Source organism: Ambystoma mexicanum, chromosome 8 (genome assembly GCF_040938575.1).
Source record: "Ambystoma mexicanum isolate Mex_15411 chromosome 8, UKY_AmexF1_1, whole genome shotgun sequence".
Taxonomy (NCBI): Eukaryota; Metazoa; Chordata; class Amphibia; order Caudata; family Ambystomatidae; genus Ambystoma; species Ambystoma mexicanum.
The window spans coordinates 1091752938-1091776032 of NC_090929.1; positions in this window are offsets into that span (position 1 = coordinate 1091752938).

Here is a 23095-nt window from a genome sequence, read left to right on the forward strand (position 1 = left end):
GAAAAAATAAGAATTTTAAAGAGTTTCCTGGTGGAGTTGGTGCTTTACTGATTTGGTCATTGTAGAAGTTTTTCTTAGCGTTCACAGGATGATTCACTTATGTTTTTCAGCCATTTTCCATTTGTTCTTATATTCAGCAGAGGGGCATTTTAACCACACGTCCTCCAGCTTCCGTTTTGTGATGTGTAAACCATTTTTGGTGTACAGGGTTGGCCCAGACTAGTATCGACAAAATTGGGGCTGTTCTATCCACGAATTTCCGAAAAGTGCAGGCAAATGCAGACACCAAAGATTCTCATGAGTCATTGTTGGTTGTCTGGGCCATGAGGCTGTGTTCACTGGTTGCAATGCCTGCAGGAAGAACCTTTTTAAAGTTCCTACTTAGGGCTCTTTGGTGGTTATTAGGGGTCTTAGGAATAGGCTGGATGTGAAAGTCAATGCGTTAATGGTCAGACCATATACAGGGCAGAGTATTATCGATAGTGGTCTCAAGGTTCAGGGTCACCTCCCAATCAAGTACATTATCATCAGTAGTGGGATCATTATTAAGAACTACATAGTTATGGTTGTTAAGTAGTCTTTCCAATTCCAAAGCTGCTTTGTCCGAGGGATTGCCGGTCCCCTAAGAAGAGGGTTGAACATTAGGTCCATTGAAGGCACTCAGCAGGTGAACTATCTCCTCGTGGAAGCCTGGCATCACCGACGGTGGCCAGTAGATCAGAATTAAGTTAATGCAACTCTGATTGGTAGGGGTCATTTTGATGTGGAGAATTTCACACTCGAGAGGAGCAGGAGGATTGAAAGAAGTTATACTTGTTCTTGGCGATAAATGCCACTCCTCCCCACATCTGCATTCCCTATTTCCACAGAAGATGGCGTATCCTTCTGGGACGGCCGTCTCAATCGTGGGTCCGCTAGAATCCAAAATCCAGGTTTCAATTGGGCGCATTATGTCGATTTCTCTATGTTGCTTGCGTGTTTGTTAAATAACCTCATATTTAGGAGGGTCATTTTAATTTCTTCATGGCTCTCTGACAAGGGGCTGGTATTATTATCGACTTCCTTGTGAGTGGCATATACTCCTTACTACTGTTGTCCTGATCCGACTGGTGAGGGTTGGGTTTGGTTGTACAAAAAGGACGGGGAGGCACCTGTTGGTTCACAGTCAGTTTGACCATCTCCTGAAATGGGGTTTTCACATTGACTGATTCCGAGGGGACCTTCAGAGCTGTCCTGTGGGAAGACAGATTTTGGGTGGGGTTTGTTTGGCACTTGCGCACAATTCGCCCCAGGCACCGGTTGTAAAGAAGTACTAGACGAGTCCATGGGGCCTGATGCGATTCCGAGCCCAATGGGTATGTTATTGGTGTCATCTAGTTTCGCCTGTACATACTTATTGACCATCGCCTTCCGGCGGGCAGATTGCATCTCCAGCAAGAGGTTGAACAGCTCCAGGTACACCATAGCCCGTTGCTCTGTATGACTGATTTAAGCAGAGAACAGCAGCACGTTTTATGTTCCTCTTCCCGGGGGACACAGGTGAGAGAAAGTGAAACTGTACCTGGGTCAAGGAAGGGAGAGTGAGGTGTCCAAGATTCAAGGTTCGTTGAGTACCGGAGAAGACCGGCTTGGTACTGGTGCAGCGGCGCACTTGGTATTCCAATATAAGCGCTTGGGTTGATGGGGAAACATTGTTTCACCGCTCTATAGCGTGTTTCTCAATTGTGTGGTTTAAACAGCAGTAATTGGATGGTTTTGGTTGGATATGCTTTCACACAAGATGTAAAAATGATGAAGGACACCCACACAATGCTTTTCTGATCTGGGTGGTACAAGCTTCAGGCAAAATAAGCATAGCAGACACAACGTAAGAAGATCAGTTCTAGCTGTCGCAGAGTACGGTAAGCTAAAGCGAGCACACGCACTATGTTCAAATCTAGATGGCACAGACTTCCATACGGTGAGCAAAACAGGCACACGTATTGCAATTCAATGCTAGGTGACCCGGACTGCGGGTTAACAGTTTCACAAATCAGGGCTCTAATCGAGGCGTCACGCAAATAACAATCACACGCTAGAGAGGCTCTATACCAAACTAAGTGCAATGTTATGATCCAGGCGAGCTAATTCCCTTGCAAATGCAGTAATAAAAGAAGCGAATGTTCTGACTCAGTGCTTATAGAATGTGTGGATGTCCCAGTCAGCGCAGCACTTATACCGGCTAAAACCGGCTTCGTACTGGTGCGCTGGAAACGTAATTTCCCTGTTCTATAGCTATTGAAATGCTACAAGAACAAGCTGAAATGTTTTCAAGTGTGGTGCAAAAGCCAGCCGAGGGGCTTTTGTCAGATCTACTATCCCTGGCCCAATCTGGGTTAACGCATTCCTCCATAAAAATGCACCTAGAAGCGATTTCTAGGTACAACCGTGCTGCGGGTGTGCCTTCCCTGTGGTCTCACCAGCTAGTGTGTTTTTTTTTGTTTTTTTTTTTTACCGGGGCTCTTGCGTTCTTTTCCACCGGTACAGCACCCGGCTCCAGCATGGCAGCTCTAGCTCCGACTCCCAAAACTCATTAGGCCACCCTTCGAGCCCATGCACCAATCATCTATTAAACACCTTTCCTGGAAAACTGCATAACTTCAGCCAGCCGAGTGAGGGAAAGCCAGGCGTTTTCTGTAAAACCACCCTATCTTAGTGTTTCATAAGGACAAGGCGGTTCGATGTACCAACCCAACATTTGTGGCTAAGGTGCCATCTGCTTTCCACCTAAACCAGCAGGTGGTTTTTCCTGTATTCTTTGGCACACCCATGTCTCCAGCAGAACAGACTGCACATGCTGGATGTGCTGCGCGCCCTCAAGTACTACGTGGCACGTACTTAATCTTTCTGCACAGCGGATCAGATGTTTCATTTGGACCTTCTAGTCCTGGGAAGGCGCTCTCGAAGTCCTCCATTGCAAAATGGATTGCTACCTGTATCTCGTTCTGCCATCAGCGAGCCGGCAGACTGCTTCCCGGCAGGCCCCGGGCTCATTCCACCAGAGCAGCGGCTGCAACCACAGCTTTTCTCTCCGGCATTCCCCTGCCTGACATCTGCCGTGCTGTCACGTGGAGATTAGTAAATACGTTCACCAGGTACTACTGTGTCAACAGACAATCTGCAGAATAATGTAGAGTCTGCCAATCGGTTCTGCAGAACCTTTTTGCGTGAGGTGGGTAAGTCTCCAGTGATACATTATTCTGGGAGCTTGCTTCCGGCTTCCGCCCATGGGTATTGTTGTAATACTGCTTTATAATCTATTCACAGCATGCAAATCTATCCAATGCTGGAGAAGGAATACATTACTTACCTGTAACTCCTGTTCTCCAACATTGGTATCTTTCATAGATTCACATGCAACCCTCCCACCTACCCCGCATTGGCTCATCTTTTGGCTCCTACTGCCATTCAAGTGGACTGCCAAATCTGATGATGGCTGACAGGGGAGGAGCTACAGGTGATGTTCCTATTGGCTGTGGGCAGTAGGTTATATTATGTGTTTGACTATAACGCGCCGATAGCCCGCAGGCATCAGGGCGCGGGAGTGTCTAGGTAATTCAGTGCGCATAATATTATATGCTGTAGAGGGCAGTCTGTGTAAAGATAATGAGAATATCATTGCATGAGGTGTGTTTTCAACGATTTCCTGAAACTCCGGTAGTTCTCTTCTAGTCGTAGAGTTAGTGGCAATTTGTTCTAGCATTTTGCTTTCTTCACTGGGAAAGATTTCCCCCACCCTTGCACACGTTTAGCTCTAGGAATATTCAGATAAGCCTTATCCTCTGATCTAAGGTGTCTCTGAGGCAGGTACAAAGAAAATTGCTTCTTAAAATATCTTGGGGCTTCTCCATACAGACATCTGTGAACTATTGTCATCGCCTTAAAGTGTACCCTCTCTTCCACTCTTAGCCAGTAAAGGGATCTTCTCCCCATAGTCACATGCTCCCTTTTTTTGATTCTCTTGGTAGCTCGAACTACGTCATTTTCCATGACCTGACACTTTTGTATATCCCTCTTCGTGGCTCCTATCAGTAAGGTGTCACCGTAGTCAAGGCGTGACAGAATGACCGCTCTTGCTATAGTTGCTGCATTCGCTTAATTAATAAATGGCCTTATTGCTCTCATGAGACGCATGTAGTAGGCATGGTTTTTCTGCAGGTAGTTAACCTGAGCCTCGGATCCTACTGATGCTTCCACAACCATCCCTAGGGTTTTTATGTGGGGCACCACTGGGATTTTAGCCTGTTTGATAGTAAAGGTCTGGTATTCTTTCCCTAACTTGGATCTGGCCTGTTGCGTCCCAAAAATCATCAGTTCGGTTTCGCATTATTAAGACACATCAAATGACGTTGCATCCAAATGTCAATAATGCGATAAACCTCTGATATTTTTGCGCTGTCGATGCTGTATTCTCCCTTGAGATCAAAAATGAGCTGCGTGTCATCGGCGTAGTTAGTAAAGAACACGCCGATTTGTTCCAGGAGCTCGCATTGACTTCTCATATATAAATTAAATGGCAGCAGTGACAGGCTAGCACCCTGGGGGACACCAAACAAGATAGGGGCAGCCTCAGAGAATGTGTCACCCAAGTGGATCTTAGTACTCCTGTCTTTCAAAAATGATGCTAACCACTCCAACGCCTTAGGCGTGCAACCAACTGTTTTATCCAGTGCTTCCTGCAGGAGTTGGTGATCTACCAAGTTGAATGCCGTGCTGAGATCCAACAGCATAAGGATACCAGTGCTGCCCTTGTCTATCAGGTCTAACGTAGGTCTGAAGATCGAGCATAGCTGATTATGTCCTGTGGCACAGTATGTCCCAAAAATGACTGTAATAGAGCATAAAAGTAACTGAATGTTTTCAGTTTAAGTTTAAACTGCTCTGTTACTGAGGATTCCCAGCCTGACAACTGGTAATATTCACAGTAGGTGAATCTATGAAAGATACCAATGCTGGAGAACAGGAGTTACAGGTAAGTAACTTATTCCTTGTGTCCATCTGGGACGATCTAAAAAGAACAGGTGAGACTGAAGGCTCTGCTGCCCTCATCCTGCTCTATCTGCCACATTTGGCACCATTGACCATGCAATTCTCATGGACAGGCTTCACTCAATAGGCATCCGAAACTCCTAAACTGGATCTAATCATTTCTCTCTAATCGATCGCAAATCATGCTCCTCGCGCCTTTCACCCTGCCCTGAGCCTCCCTTTCCTTCAATCTCTACCTCAGCCCGCTGCCGGCACTCATCTGCTGCCACAACCTCTCATGCTATAACGATGCAGATGACACCCAGATCATTTTCAAGATCCCCAAAACACCAACATCCTCCAGACCCAACTTCTCCTGCCTCTCTGCAATCGACCACTGAATGACAGCCAACCACCTTCGCCTCAACCCTGGAAAAACGGAAATACTACCATGCAGCAATACAGCCCTCATCCCCGCAACCAATACCATGGCCACACATCCTAGAAGCTCCACTGGCAGTATCCGGCTCTGTAAAAAATCTGGGATGCACAATGGACTCCGAGCTTTCCCTCCCCCAACACATCAATTCCATATCCAGAACATGCAACTTATACTTAAGCATCCAAAGGTGAATATTCCCTTACCAAACCTACCCTCATAGACTCTCTGCAATGTTTGCCATTATTCTCTCCCACTTAGCCTATGCCAACTTCCTCCATCTAGGCAATCCAGCACATCAGTTTAGGAAACTCCAATGGATACAAAACTCTGCGGCCAAACTCACCCTCCCTCTCACCCTCTCACCCAGGGAACATATTACCACCTGCCACACTTCACTGGCTCCCAATCAGCTGACATTCCACCTTTAAAGCCATGTGCATCACTCACTGAGCCCTCCGCTACACTGGACCAGAGTTCCTCCAGGACAAGACATTTCGCAACCATCTGACCAGATCTCTCCAATCAGACTTGGCACCCCTTCTCGTAATCCCCCCCCTTCCCACAACTCCACCAGAATGGGAGAATCCGTCCTTCTCTATCCAAGCCCCCCTCCATCTCGAATTCCCACTACACATTTGCCGCAATGAACACTAACTCTCCTTCAGAAAAGACCTAAAAACGTGGCTATTTTCAGTGGCCTCTTGAAATGTGCAGTCCATCACGACATCACTCTTCAAGCTACAGCCACATTCCTATCCAAACTAGTCACCATGCAAGGTGTAGTATAACCCGGATCGGCCAGGCCACCTCCATCCACTTAACGCAGACACTACAAAAACTCCTCAGGGACATGATTTGACACCCAAGACAGTGCTGGCTGTTATCCCAGCAGCCTGCCTCGCAAACTGGAAACCCCAGGTATCACTGGCCATTATCACAGCGGTCCACCTCGTAAACTGCCAACCACAGACCACTATCCACACAACACATTCAACTACTGACTACAGACTTTCAGGCTCTGTAGATCTGCGGAAGCTGCTGAACCCCGACAGACCCTCAAAGGCGTGGAACACTCAACTACCTTAACTACAGCTGAGCACTCCACACCCATGGAGGAAAGGGGAACTAGAGAAAATAACAAAGTAACAGAATCCTTCTGGACTCTGAGGATAATCTGCAGCAAAGGAGAGAAGCAAAGGTTATGACAATTATCACATTCACTGTACACCTTTAAGTTACTAAGAATTAAAATTAAACTGAAGTATCTGTTAATCCTCTGCAACTAGCCCAGAGGATGAAATGACTTCTATCTGCACTGTCTCAAGGAATATCTTACAAGTAAACTGCATTACTTGAGTAAAGTTAATTCCAAATGTGTAATGGACATCTCCATTCAAACTGAGTTTTTATAACATTTGCTTTGTGATGATAGCTTCATAGATAAATAATTGTTAACTGGTACTTGACTCCTTAGTTGTGCACAACTTTACTTTAAATGAGATCTCCTGTCTAATTCACCATTGAAAGTAGTTCTGTGCTTCCTCGTGGCCAGATGCTTTCTTTAAAATGTCTAACTGGACAATAAACAATCACCAGCTTTTGTACATTGTGCAGATTTGAACTGCTTCAAATGTAGTGTTCTTTGCTACTAACTTGGCAATTAGAGGAAAAATAAACTATTTGCATAAGAAACGCTCCTTCCATTTGCAAATTGGAAGAAAAATAAACAAAATCAATGTGGCCAACAACTGCAACTGAAAAATGAAAATTAGCAAAGCCGGTTGCTTAAAAGCGTTGCACGCGCACAAACAGCTGATGCCAGGCAGAGAGAACCTGTCACGCCCTTCTTCACTACGGCTGCCGGGGAGTGAAATAAACAATAGCTTTAGTGCGTAAGCTTCACGGCGGATGTTTGTAAATGAAGTAACGTTTCTAGAAAACGAAGCATTTACTTTCTGTGACCATTAGACTGTCAGATGCTACACGTTATGCGCGTGCGTGCGCCTTGGGATCCAACTGTAAAAGAAATATTGACAAAGTATTTTTCACTTGAAGTTCCGCACACCGATAAAAATCTATTCACAGTTTCTAATATTGAAAACCGATATAGTCTTAAAATGTTTACGTTTCACAGTCCTAACGCGCTTGTAGATGAATACAAAGGGCAGATAATGTCACTTATCTCCGAAAATGAACGGTCCACAGCATACAGTCTGTCTTGCTCTTCAGCTCCTCTTAATTTGTTTCTTCCTGACACTCTAAATCTTGGTTAGGCCCCTGGATATAGGCCCAATAGCTGGATCTTCACTACTCCTGACCAACTCAGCTGAAGATTGACAATGAAAAGCAGTTGAGAACTCCTTCCAACAGAACAAAAGGAGCTCTCAACCAATCAGATCACTGACCTGTTTCTCCATCTTGGCTTGGGCACTTGTCAATGCTCTAATTAACCAATTTAAGGCCCAAACTACATTATGATTTCATTCATAGATAACATTATCTAATCAATTTACAACCAACCACCATCCAAAGTATTAAACAACGTGACCAAAATATAGCAACCCTGACACGGACATGCAAGGCAGTTGCTAATTTTGCTAATACTTTAGTTGCTGTGGGTATGACATACATCCGACTCAGATTGGGGCAGGGGAGTAGGAAATTTATTGCACTTAGATGGTTTCTGAGGGATAGGAAATATGTTAAACTTTGATGGATTGCTAGGGATAGAAAAGGCGTCACACTAAAATGGATTTTCTGAGGGAAGGAAATGTGATGCAAGTAGATGGAATGTTATAGGTGGGAACCTTCTCATCTTTAGGTGAATTTGGGGGTAGGAAATGTGTTATACTTAGATGGATTTCTGGGGCAGGAAAGGTATAACACTTCAATGGTTTTTGGTGACGGAGAGGAAAGGTGTTACACCTAGATGGATTGTATTGTACTTGTAATTTGTATAGCACCAATTTTGCCATTATTATAGTTTCAATGCACTGTTAGTGGGAACTCCCTTGGAGGACATCGACCATGATTATGATGGCTGTGCGCATTCAGCCAAAGAATTCTTGGCAGTGCTGTCCAGTGCTGGGGTAGAGAAGCAACCCATGCGCTCAGGCATGTGAATAGGTGCTGAGGCGATGGGGTGGCATCAGTGCTAGACACTTGCTATGTATTCAGCTTGCTCGAATTTGACATAGGTCTGCGCTGCATTCTGCTATCTGAGGTGCTGAGGCGTAGTCTGGTGCAGGTAGGCAGAGTTTATGTGAACAGCACGACTGAATTATTGTCGTAGTCCTTGCTGTATACTGATGTGTCTATAGCCATGCCTGCGGCCAGTGGAGTGTTTTATATATACCTTGTCGCCATTGATGGCGCTTTGTTGGTAGGGCACCTGCTCAGGTATCTGGCGTCTGTCGGTTCTTGCGGCTGGGATAAAAAAGGTTTGCAGCAGCGACAGACTATGCTCCAACTAATCGCCACAGAAGGCTCTGGGGCGGGGAGCGATATGGGAGGAGGTGCCTGGATGTGGCCAGTTGTGCGCCAATGGGGTGCCCGGGTGGCCCTTAGGGCAGATGTCTTCAAACTGTGGGGCGCTGCAACATCCCCGGGGGGTGCAAGAGCCCAGCATGAAATGTAGAAAAAGATGTGTTTTTTTTTTAAATGGGCACGGGCGGCTCGATGGTTGGACTGGAGGAAGTGCTCCTGGGCTGGCTGAACTGTCAAAGGGAAACAAAGTTTCCCTTTGACAGTTCAGTTCCCCAGCTGCACATGCTCGCTGAGCCATGCAAGGCTGGGGCCGTTTTGCTTCGCCAGCCTTGCATAGCTCATTGGAAATGCTAGCTGGGGCACTGCATGTCTGTATGTGCGAGGGGGAGTGCCTGCCCTCCTCGCACATACGGACAGAAGAGGATGTTTCAGCACGTGTGTGTGTGTGTGTGTGTGTGTATGTGTGTTGGTCTGTTGAGCGAATTTTGCAAGGGGGGATGGGGCGGAGGGTTGTACAACAAACGCATTTTAAAAATGCCTTTGTTGCACAATCCCTTTACCCACCTGCCAAAATCAGCCCTCCTGAGGTGCTGTGGAGCCCAGGGGACATGAATGGTATTTTATGACAGGATATCTGTCATAGATGTCCAGTCAAAAATACCATACTTTCCCCCTTGGCCCCCCACCGTCAATTGCATATTGTTTGGCTTTTTACCAATGTTAAAAAAAAATATGCTCCAAAAAGCATTGGTTTGGGCTTTCTCGCTGCGCTCGGTCAATATGGCATATCTGGTGAAAATATTTGTGCCTCTCCACTTAAAAATGCCACTAGCCACCACTGGCCCTGGACCTGTGCTGGGAGTAGGGTGGGGGAGCCCAGGGTCTGTACTGGGAGCAGGATGGGTGGGAGCCTTGGGATAGTGGTGGGAGCAGGGTTTGGAAAGCAAAGAGTATGTGGTGGGGTGGGTAGAGCATAGGGACTGGGCTAGGAGTGGGATGAGGGAGTCCAGAGACTGTGATGGAAGCAGGTGGGGGAGCCCAGGGACTATACTAGGAGTAGGGTGCGGTGACGGCACGCAATAGTTCATGGCCATTTGGACTTACTGTCCATTTGGCATTTTTGGGGGCCTGGCCTGCCCACATTTAGCTCGGGGGAAGGGGGCCAGGCCTAAAATGTTTGAAGACCAGACCACTGCCTTAGGGTGAAGTGTTGGCTGCGTGGGGGGAGACTGCTGAGAGAGAGGAGGGGATTGGGCGTGGAAAAAGGGGGGGGGGACTGGGTGTGGTATGTCCAGGGCGAGTATGGCCTGGCAGCGAGAGAAGGTAGCGTCACCAAGAATAGATTATGGTACTGCACTTGGCAATATTAACGAACAACCCTAAGAATTGACACTGGCACAGCAATGGACAAACCTATAGATGAACCATGGAACTACGGTGGTAACACCTGAATTTAACTGTTACACTGCGAGGGAGAACAAACACCTACATTTGAGATACTAGAGCACTGGCAGAAGGCGCCTTACTTGAGGCACAGCAGTAAACCGAGAAACACCTACATTTGAGACACTTGAGCAGAGATTTAACAGTAAATGGAGAAGTACCTAACTTTGAGATGCGTGAGCAGTAGGCAAAAATTCTTACATTTGAAATGCAAGAGTAAATGTAGGAACACCTATATTTGAGATTCAACAGTACAAGGAGAAACACCTAAATATGAGATGCACAAGCTGTGGGAGAAAATGCCTAACTTTGAGATATATGAGCAGTGGGAGAAAACATCTAAAGTTGAGATTCAACAGTATATGGAGGAACACCTAAATACTAGCTGACTAACAAGGGTGCTATGATATGTAGGATAATCATAGTGGTAGGGCTTTACTGGAATACAGTAATTGCTGTACTCCCCACCCAGACCCCACTTACCTGATCAGTCGCTGCTGGTTGAAGACGACCAGCTTCCCAGGCGAACACAGGCAAACATGAACTGGAGCTGCTTCTTCGGGAGCGGCCCTTTACCATGGGCCCTTAGCCGGTGCTTCCCGGGCAAAGGACTGCCCAGAGTGAAGGATTAAAGAAGGCTCTTTGGGCCCAATCAGAAAGCCTGTGGGCAGGGTTGGAGGTGGGCAGAGGGCAAAATCAGGAAGCAGGTGGAATGGGGTCCAAGGAGGGGGATTAGGAGTGCATAGGTGCTCTAAAATGGAAGATTTTACACAAAGTACCCCCCAAGCAGGGTCGGGCCAGGGCAAGGCGAGATACGCTTACCCCAAGTGAGAAATCTAGTCAAGTGGCTGCTGAATGTTCCAGAGTTGTTGGGGAATACAAAAAGTACAATTGTCGCTAGACATGCACTGAATCTCTTTGCATTTGTGTTATAGGTAGATATGATACAATACCTTCTGAAAGGATCAATTTCAAAAGTTTGATTTTTTCAAAACATATTTATTTATTAATTGTTTGGTGTATTAATGTTTTCTTTTATAAACATAATTCTCACAGTAATACAAAAATAGCAATCACTAACATTACATACGAAGTCTGAGTGCTAAGCAGATAGACCTCAAATCGAATTTAGTACAATTTCATTGTCTAAAAAAACACCACACCACACTGTGATCTCATATGAACGCATTCATCTCAAAAACGTCCAACCTCATTCAAAAAGACCCATTCATACATGTGCAAAAAATGGCAGTGATAACCGTTTAGTTGAAAACAACCACTGAGCCCATCCTTTGGACCCTTGATTTTAGACGTTGTTCGTCGCTCTCTAAAATACATCAGTTGTCTAATATACTATTGGCATATACTGTAATCATTCAAATATATTCAATATTACAAGGAAAAAACACATTCTTTTTCCTGAAAGGACTTTAAACTAGTGTCATGTCGACTCGAGTTTCGGGCCAGGCTTCAGGAAAATCTCCTGCCAAAGCCCACTTCAGGACAAAAAGACACACTTCTAATTTCATATCACAACGGTGTTGGTAGACATGATTTTTTCATTGAGTTCTTTGTTGTTTTTTTTCCCCTGTGTATTCCTTGTTCCAGCCAATGAAGGGATAGATGCATGCCATAGGAAAAAAGGGAAGAGAGAACATACATGTCTCTGTAAATCTCTTGGAACCAAAATGCATTGCTAATCCTGAACATCAATCCTAAACCAACAAATGACTTTATGAATGGTACAACATTTAACACTGCACCCCCCTACCATAAACGGTAATGTGTAATGGTGTCAGAGTCTGTATGTAATTGCTATTTCGTATTGGAATTTAAAAAAAAATATATAGTTTTTATGGGGCAAGGGGTAGGAAATGTCTCGGCTTCCGCTGTATTTGGGGTAAGAAGTATGTTACACTTAGATGGACTGCTGGGGGTAGAACATGTATTACACTTAGATGGTTTGTGCGGGACGGGAAATGTGTTGAATTTAGATGACTGTCGGGTGTAGGAAATGAGTCACACTTGGATGGATGGCTAGGGGCGGGAAATGGATCGCACCTAGATGGATTGTCGGGGTTAGGAAAAGTGTCACACTGGGATGGATTGCTAGGGGTGGGAAATTGTGTGGCAGTCAGATGGATTACTGGGGTGAGGGGATTGTATTGCACTTGGATGGATCTTGCGGGCTAAACGTTGCACTTGAAAGGTTTTTGGGGTAATGTGGAATGATATTTCACCTAAAAGACTGCACATGTAGGTCATCTTGTGTGTTGCACCTGGAGAAAACGGTATAACTTATAACATGCACTGCACTTGAATATCTGAAGACTAGCAAATGCTTGGCACTTAGAAGTGACTTGTAAAACAGCATGCAATGTTAGTCCACCTTTACGCTCAAGATCTATGCTTGTAACCTTCTTTTTGCACCTAAAGGTCCAAAGTCTGCATTGGTATCCTGGGATTGAAGTTAGTTAGCGTTTATAGAACTTAGAAGATGGTTAGGCTCCCAAGGTAGCCTGTCTATGATGCTTTCAGAATCCTAGATCCCATGGTAGCCTGCCTGTCACGCCTAGAAGGTGTACTAAGACAGCCTAGACTTGCGTGTAGCCTATCCATAGCACCTGGAAAAGTCTACCAGGGTAGCTGGCTTTGTGTCCCCACAGAAGACCCAATGACACTGCAGCATCAAAGATGAGCTCCATCTGATCTCCAGGTACATATAAACGCACGGCTTCAGTGGATCTGCTGCAGGCATGGCTACCCATCCCTACAAGTTAAAATGCAGCTACAACCTATGAAATGCAGTCTAGCTGGGCACTTAACGTTTTTAAGCCTACTCACTCCAGACTTGCCGCAACACCTCTGCCATTAGAATACTGCCACAACCTACATTAAAACGTTGGTTTAGCTGGATACATAATGAGTCTTTTGCACTTGCACACACTGTGATTCTACCCCTGCCCCCTTAGCACCCACCCACATGCCTGACCTCTTGGGATGCATATCGGAGCCCAGCAAGCCTATCCAATCCCTAATCTTGGCCATATGCACACACTCATTTAAAACTGCGAATTTCGTGTACTCTGGACTGTGGTCCCCGAGGGCATTCCCACCACAAGCGCATTGAGACTATTGTAATGGTGAAAGGTGCTATATAAAGGACTATTTCAATTACAAAGTAAGTGTTAAAGATGGATCTGAGCAGGATAAAGGATGAAGTCAGGCTGCAGAAGTAATCAAACTAGTCAAAATGGCTGCAGAGAGGGCATTAAGCCATCTAGGCGCAGCTGGGCCAAATCCTCTGCAATCTACAAAACATGCCCTTGTGCCAGGGCTCTGTTAGTGCGCACCTCATTCTCCCACTAGCTGTAGATCTGTGTAGTGCAAGCTCCTTCCGCACTAGACTGAAACATTACTTGTTCTCATTCATTACTTCTGCTTCAGTCCTCCCAATCTTGTCAATTTCTTGGGGAAGGCTGCTCCACAGGGGCCACGTGAACTGCAAATGTGCATGATCAGCTTATACCAGCAGTTGCTCAAAGAGCACTATCATGATCTGCTTTGTTGGCTTTGAATTTCAAAGAAAATACATGGCATCACTTGCAGAGCATTTAAACAGGCAGTTTGTTTTGGATGGCATCAGATAGTGCATTGAGTGGGTATTTGGGACCGACTATTGTTAGTGATATGTCCATTAAGAAGAGCAAGTACTGTGTGGTTAGATATGCCACGGTTGCTTAACAAGCAACCTGCTCTCAAACAATGACTTCAAGCAGGTGGCTTAATTTTCTTTTGTGGTCTGCAAGTCTCTCCACGGTGCAAAATAAAAGCCTCAATTCTACTGTATTTACTCAGTCTTTGTACAACAATTTCAGGAGCTTGTTAGTCTGCGTAAATGTGCATGCTTTGAATAGCCAGCCAGCTAATGGTTGGTTCACAATATTACTTGTTTTTACGAATTTCAACGAGGCATCGGTGTGGTTTCCCATCACACTATCCCCATTTTACGTGTGCGGGGACCCATGATCCTTCATGCATCGACTTCCACAATTAGTGTTTTTCAGCCAGTTGGTTAGACGTTAAGATGGATTTAAAAAATCGGCCCTGGGAGGCTGAATTTGGGAGGCCACCCTATGATGGTGAACAGGGAAGACAGTGAGAGGTTAGCCTTAGCCAATCAAAGTAAGGTAGCAGAGCAGCAAGGCTTGGTTACCGGAAGGATGTGAGTGGTCTAGAGCTAAAAGTCCACAAAGAGCAAAAGCAATAATCTTAGTTAGACAGGTAAGTATAATAATATACAATAGTTTTATGCCTTTAAAATACACACTGAGTAAGTAAAACCCTCAGTCAAATATTGCCACACCAACACTAATAAAACAGGTCTTTGCATTCACTCTTAGGGGATATAGATTTCCATTTGATTCAATGACCAGTGAAACACTGATAAGTACTCTGATGCATTAGACATAGAAAGAAAACTTTAGGATAATCATAGAACAGCTCCCTTAGTGCTTAGGAAGTCCAACCCTCATATGGTTTGGAGCATTGTGCCCAAAAGTCAGCAGTTCTAAAGTATGTGCTTCACAGGTAGGTTTATGAAGAAATTGCCGATGCCAGTGGTTATGATCAATAAGAGTCAAAAAGTTGATGTACAGGTAAGTAAACTCACTCAATCCCAGTCCTTAGGATACTCATAGGAAGTGATCCTTGACCATGCCTCCAATGACCACAGTCAGGAAAGAATGATTTAGGGATTAGAATGTATTCCTATGTAGGACTGGGTGGGGCGGGAGGAGAAACGGGTAGGGTATTACATGCCTGACTCAGATTGCTCCAGAGACAACTGCTGACTCAGATTGCTCTGGAATTCGTTCGGGACACACTCTTCTGTTCTTGATCCCGTCAAGAAAGGCCTAGGGGTCGTAGTTGAAGAGGTCACTTTCAGACATAGGATTTAATTTTGGTCTGTTGCACTACTTGGGAATCGGTTCCAGTGAGCTTCCATTGGAATAACCACATGAGGAAAGATGCAAACTTCTGCAGAGCAGGGCACCTCCTGAGATCGAAGGAGTGTTGCAATGGGAGTTACTACAGTCAGGCGACAACAGTTGATCTTCAATGGGTGAAAAAAGGTGCAGGACCAGCACCGCTTTCATTCATGCAAAGGGGCTGAAAATGCAGGACCAGGTGTCTTGTTACACAAATTGAAGATCATCCAAGTTCAAAGGATGCACTTGGAGCGGCTATGGCTGCAGCAAGATAGCCCAGGCGAGAGCTGGCCACTACACAGGGACAATCCAGAACGCGCGTATGATCGAGCAGGAGTCAAGAGTGCTTCTCCATCATTGGAACTTAAATGGAATCACATGCTCTTGAATATTCCCTATTGTCAGGTTGGGAATCCTCTGAAACATTGAAGCAGTTTACCTTTACATTTCTAAACTGCTTGACACTATAGTGCTCTATTAGTCACGTTGGGTCAAACTTCCCACAGCCATTTAGACCGGTTCCTTTAGCTCCAGCCCTGGTTGCCAGCTTCAGATTTTTTTACTCCACGTTAAGTGTTGGGAGTCCTCGAGAAATCACTCTTCCAGATATTCCCCAATTTTGTCTATTTTTTATTTATTTCCATCCTATCATCTGGTCTGGTGCTGCATCTCTTCTCCCCTACTGGTGTCAAGTTCTGCCCTATTCCACAGCCTCTGGGGTTGCTGTACTTCTGACTGAGGACTTGGATTTCTGTGGACTCATGACAGACACAGGTAAGAAAAGCCTGTTCAAAGCCTGCTCGACTTGTCACCATGAGAATGTGTACACCGAGGATCTTCATGAGCAATGTCTCTGTACCCGGACCACGACTTACACTGTGCCATCTGCAAGTCGTTCTCATCCAAAATTTGCATGGATCGCCACTGGAGGTTAATGGCTTGGTTGGATGAAGGTGCCGGGGCCTCTGACTCGGCCTCTGTACGCATTATGCCTCTGCCAGGCACAGCAACCCTCTAGAGGGAACTCCATCATGAAGAATCTTCCTGTGGGAAGAAATCAAAAAAGGGACATGGATCGTACACTTTGGTGGCCCCTTCCTCGACTATGTCATTGACATCTTTGCCTGCGGTCACCTTGTTGACTACTGCAGCACAGAGAACACCTTTGTCATCTAAGCACTCTTGGGAGAAGTGATCTCTCGTCCATGATTACAGTTTCTCCATCTATGCCATCCTCGTTGACTAACAACAACGGCCCATGTCCTTTTCAACCGGCGACGATCCGGTTGACTACCAAATCAACTACGTCGGTGATCAACTCCATTACGATGGTCCTGTCGTCGATGACAAATCATCGTCCACATTGGAATTGCACATCGCCTGCTGAAAGGCCCTTGGTTTCCTGTTTTTCAAAGGGAGTTGCTGTGGCCAGAGATGTCCCGTCAGCATTGTTTTACCTTCCCGGCAAACTCGTGCTCAGCCATTATTTTTCACTGACTCCATATGCACCCCCTACTGTCCCCTGTTCCACCATGGCCCCTCCTTAAAAACGAATACAGCAGGGTGCTTATTCAGACATGGATGCACAAGAAGGAAGTAGTCAACGATGAAGAGGATGATGTGCCTTCTGCTGACATGCCACCAGAGGCTCCACCAAAGAAAGGCCCCCTCTACCTAAACAAGACCCTACTCAATCTTTTCCAGTTGTACCTGTCCCAGAGGACATGCTCTCAGGTCCTCGGGCTCATGCACCCTCAGGCTCGAGGAACGCATCTATGGACATCTTGTCCACGTGCTTCCATGTAATAATGGCCCCTGACAAAAAAGTTGCTGTTTTTTTGCAGAGACATTATTACATTGAGCATACGGGGGACACCCCGCAATCCCTGTTTTTCTTTTTTTTTACATCCCTGCAACCCTTCCCTATACATAATTTCACCATAAATAATGTTGCCAATGGCTTTTCCCGGTGACATTATATATGGGGACATTATTACCTGATTCCGTCCACACTACAGACACTGTTTTCAGAGCTCCAGCATGAAGTTTCCAGCTCCACCGTTGCCTTCTCCAGCACAGCCCTGTGTTTTTCCTGCAAAAGGTTAGATTCCTCCGCCACCTTCTGGAGCCCATCCAGGGGCCCCACATTTGCCACCAGTTGCCCTCACAGATACAAATATACACCGACTATCCAACGGACCGTTCTCCACACACTCACTCTACAGAGTAGTTTGATGATCACGTGACGGTGAGCCAGCAGATCTACCTCCAAGAGATTCGCCTCCAGACGAGATTGGCTCCTTTCATGCTGTCATGTCATGAGCAGCAAAGTTATTTAATCCCCTACCGAGGAGCAGAAAAAGGAGGGATCCCTTTATCAAAGGTGGAATCTGCCAGAAGGTCGGCAGTAGCCATTTCAGTGCTAGACGATATTTGGGAACACGGTCTCCTAATGCCGAGGAATCTGTTCTCCGTGCCACCCAAGAAAGATTGTTTTGAGAAGAATTTAAAGTTCCTGGATTCAGCACCCAAATGCCTACACGCACAGCCCTGGCAGAACTCAGTTGTCTCTGCAGCCACCCATAAGGTCTCTGCTAATCCTTCATCCCCTTGTATGGTACCTCTGGACAGCGAGGGCAAACAACTGGATGCTTTTGGCAAGAAGGTAATCTCTACGGCCACAACGACCATCAAGGCAGGTAACTCGTTGGCAATTCTCTCCCTCTATGACTGAGGACTCTGGTTGAAGCTGGGGCCAATCCTGGATTTTCTTGCTGACAAGCTGGATGAAGCACACACTGTTGCATGAGGGAGAAACAGCATTGGATCATGCCATCTCTATTGCAGTAGACATTGTGGACATGGGATTCAAGATCGTTAACGGTGCAGTGTTAAGCTGTCATGGTTGGCTTCCGGCCACCAATTTCCACCCGGAAGTCCTGTCCAAGGTTCTCAATATGCCTTTTGATGGCATCTATCTTTTTGGAAAGGAGGTTGAAGAGACCCTGCAGACCACCGAGATGGCTTGTTAATTGGGTACTCTGCAACAGTCGCCAGTCCTTTAGCTCAGGTAAATCATGGTTTTCAAGGACTTGGAAGGATTATGGATCCTCCTACCATCCACAGATGTCCCAGTAGTAGGGTTAAAAGGGAATATCAGTCTTATTGAGGAAACCAGCGACGATGCATAGTGTCCTCCAGAAGTGAAGTGCTGAAGCAAGACTGAAGAGGTCCAGGCCCCCCACTTCAACACTGCAGTAGTGGGGGTGGGGCAGCATGCCAATCTTGTTGCACAGTGGAAATCCATCACCACTGACAAATGGGTGCTATCCAACATTCAGCAGGATCATAATATGGAGTTCACTGGGTTACTCCCCTCCCTTCTTCCGGTCCCAAAGGTGGAAAAACACCCATACCTGCTGATACAAGAGGTACAGTACCTCCTACAAAAAGGGTCAATCGAGGATGTACCAGCGCACCTGCTGGGCACCAGAGTAGGTTGGAGACCCATACTAGACCTCAGAAGACTCAACAAATTCCTCACGTCTCAAAGTGTCACATGGTGGCGCTGCAACATATTCTGGACCAGCTGAAAGAAGGGAATTTCCTCTCCTCTAGACCTAGAGGATCCGTAATTCCATATCCTCATTCATCGGCGGCACAGGCGTTTCCGCCAATTCAAGGTTGCAGGAAAACACCACCAATTTAAGGCCTTGCCCTTCAGGCCTGAAATCGGCACTAAGGGTGTTCACCAAATGCCTTGCTCCGGTAGCAGCCCACCTCCAGTGTTCAGGCATTCACGTTTACCCGTATCTGGATGACTGACTGGTGCGTGCCCCATCGCTTCCATTAGCGACGCAACACACCAGGTAAACAATCCTGTGCCTAACATCACTAAGGTTCTCTGTGAACTTTGCAAAGTCCTGCTTAAATCTTTCTCAGAACTCGCTGTTTTTGGGCTCATGCTTCAACACTCGTGCATGCATCACCAAGCCTTCAGAGGAGATGGTGAATACTATCCTAAACAGAGTTCAGCTTCTGTCAAGCCTACCGATTACGTCAGTCCTATCCCTGAAATCCCTCCTGGGAATGATGTCCGCATGCATCCCAATGATCCCACACTGCAGACTCAGAATTAGACCACTTTAGAAGTTCCTAGATGCCTGTTGGCAACATATCATGGCACTGGGTGGACAAGATTCATCTCACGCCCTCCTTTCGAAATGCCCTCCTATGGTGGTGGAGTCGTCTCAACCTTACTCCGGGAGCACCATTTTGCCTTTCGGCACATTATGTCACAGTGATCACAGAGGCCCCCTTGGAGGGGTGGGGAGCTCACACAGGAGAATTGTATGCCAGAGGCCTGTTGTAGCCCGAAGAGAAAGCCCTACACAATGTTCTGGAGCTGAGGGCAGTGTTCTGGGCACTGAAGTCCTTAAAGCCACAATTGCAGAAAACCGGGTGGTTTCGCGTTTTCACGGACACCACCCCCATGTACTATATTTGCAAGCAAGAGGCGGGACCCGCTCTCAAATTATGTCTGCAGAGGTACAGGCACTGTGGACGTGTGTGCTGGCGCTCATATTCCTAATTCCCTTCCATCTGCCAGGGATCCACAATACCATAGCAGATTCGCTCAGAGGGAACTCCGGTCCTGCCACTAATAGGAACTCCACCAAGGACAAGTTCTCATTCTGTCAAGAACCAAGAAGGAGAGAGTATCAACACTCTCCCCCGAACCACAGAAGCCAAATAGATTGACCCTCCCACCATGTTTGGCACGGGCGCCTGATGTTAGGAGTAACAGATACCCACGTGGCAGCCAATGGGAGGGGGTGGGGGGGAGTAAGAGGGATTAGGGGGGAGGTAGTGGATATGGAAAGGGAAGTAACAGAGACCAGAAAGAGCATGAGGGTAGCGTAATTGGATAGGTTTGGGGGAGTTTAGGAAAAACAAGACACACATGCATCAAACAATTCTGATTTACTCTCACCACTGGTCCTGTCTGTTTCCTGAACCTAAACCGTAACCGGGATGCTCCTACATAGGCCTACAACCCTCCTACTGTGACTGTGAAACACATAACGTGGAACAGAATGCAACAAGGAAAGCATATGTTGACACTGTAGCAAGCCGCATGGCACATACAAGGGCGTGTCCGTCTATGAAAATAGAAACAAATGGCCTGTTGGGCAAGCAAAAATAACATTCAAGGATCACCCATAAATGAAACCTTGTAGTCCCGGGACCCCCTTCTCATGGAATGACTTTCTAATAGCACACACTTTCCCACTAAGATGGACATTCCACTAATTTCCTCGGATTCGCAGCTGTCCCCATAAAACATAAACAATGCTTACTGCAAACAACGGCCGGGGTAGAGAGAGGTGGATAGTCAGGGCCGGGCTCGATCCGAGGCGTCCACCGGACGAGTACGATCAGGGGGGGGGGGAGGGGGAGGGGGAAGCCCTAGGTAGCCGCACTCGAAATAGTGTATCGGTGACGGTGAATTACGGATTGCCTGTAAGATAACTCCAAGACTTTATGCAAATAAAGCTGCTGAGGCATGTTAACTTTCTCACTGTCTCCCGAGCCCTGGTTCTCTCAAGGCTGGACTACTGTAACAGCCTCTATCTTAATCTGCCTGCCTCCACTCTCCGCCCTCTGCAACTTATCCAGAACAGAACTGCGAGACTTGTCCTTGGCCTCAAGCCCAGGGACCGTATCTCTCCAGGACTGAAATCTCTTCACTGGCTCCCAGTGGCTGCGAGGATTAAGTTCAAAACCCTCTGCATTGTCCACAAGGCCTTCTGGGGCCTGGGGCCTAAATACCTTCAACTCTCTCTTCCTAAATATCTTCCTTCACGAGCCCTTCGCTCATCCGTCTCCAACTCCCTCATGGTCAGCCGCTTCTCGAAGCAACGAGCTGGGGGTAGATCTCTCTCCGCAGCAGGGGCCTCCCTCTGGAACAGCCTTCCTGCCTCCCTGAAACTTGAGGAGAACCATCTCCGGTTCCGGAAGTACCTCAAAACCTTCCTCTTCGCTTCTGCCTTCTCTCTCCCTCTCCCCTGCTAAACCTGCTTACTCCCCACTGAGTTCTGCACTAAACCTGCATCTGGGCCACTCTCAGCGACCTCGGTCCAGGGCCCAGCCACTCTCCACTTGCACTGCCTCCCTGGCTCCCCCTGCACTGTGGGACTGTCACTGTATCCCTACAGCCCCCCTTCCCAGCACTTCTCAGCACTTGCTCTGCACTTACCTTGCACTTGCCACCAGCTGGCCCTTTTTATTTATTATTTTATTACGCTACTTACCTTGTACTGCACTTCCCCCCCACCTCCTCCCCCTGCACTTTCTCCTTTTCCCCTTACCTCTGCACTTGCGCGATCTGAATGACACCTGGCCTAGTAGGATCGTTTGTCTGTTCTTCCCCTTGTTTCCCTCCCTCCCTGCCTCGTCGCGCCTTGAAACACTTGTGTATAGGCGCGTTACAAATACCATATCATATCATTATAAACTGAAATGTCCAAAAAGGCCCTCAAGCCAGTAGAGTTTTCGGGCAGCCGCCTTTAATAATGCTTCATACACAGGTGCATTGCTAGCACGTACAGTTCACATATAAATACAACAGACAAATTCACATGCAGCTACTTAGCTGAATGTCCTTGTGCCCTGCGGGACTGCCCGGAATATATGAAGCAGAGAACTCTCCAGGCCGCCTCTTGTTCACTGCCGTGACCCAGCCCAAGTGAATTCCAGCATTCGTCCGGCATCCCTGCTCTAACCAGTCTTCTTCACTGACGCCCCCCCGAGCCGAACACTCAATAATCTGGACTTGAGCACGGGCAGCCGGGAGTAAAATAGTCCACAGTGAAACCTGACCCATTCTCTATTCCGAGATCATCCATAGATAGACCTGTTTGCCACGTCAATTAACAAGACATGCAGCAGGTTTGCAAGAATGTTTCCCCAAGGGGAGTGCCTGGGGGGGCCGCGTTCTCATTCCCATGGGGGATGTATTTGCGTTCCCAAGCTGCCCCTACAATCCCTCCAAGCCCTCTACTACCTCGATTTCTCAGTACACTCAAACCAATCCGCTGGACGATGATCCTGGTGGCGCCAGCCTGGCCTTGGCAAATTTGGTACTCTGACATGCTTCACCTGTTGGTGGCTCCCTGCAGGTTGCCTCCGCTCTTCAACCTTCTCTTCACAGACAGCGGGCTGCTCTGCACCACAACCCAGCGTCCCTCAACATGACTGCCTGGCTCTTGCAGCACTAGAATTCAGAAACATAATGCTACCTCAAGGCTGCAGAAATATCTTGGCCAGGGCAAGAGTGCTGCCTGCATTGTCCTACTACCGAAGCATTTGGATGCATTTTACAATATGGTGTGCAACTCAACACCTGGAACCATTGCATATTCAGGCTACAGGCGTCTTGCCATACCTCCTGCCTTTGGCAAATGCTGGTATAGCACTCATTTATCAAGGTGCATTTAGCAGCCATTTTGAGCTACATGCGTTGCTCAGGTACGCCTTCTCTTTGGTCACACAGGTTGGTGAAAGAATTCATCAAATTACCCTTTTGCATTTTTTCCCCCTGGCTGAGCCCCTACTCCAGCTTGGGAACACAACATGGTCCCCTCGAAGCTAATGAGCCCTCCTTTTCAGCATCTATACAGATCCTCCTTGAAATTTCTCTCCTGGAAAGATCGTATTCCTAGTT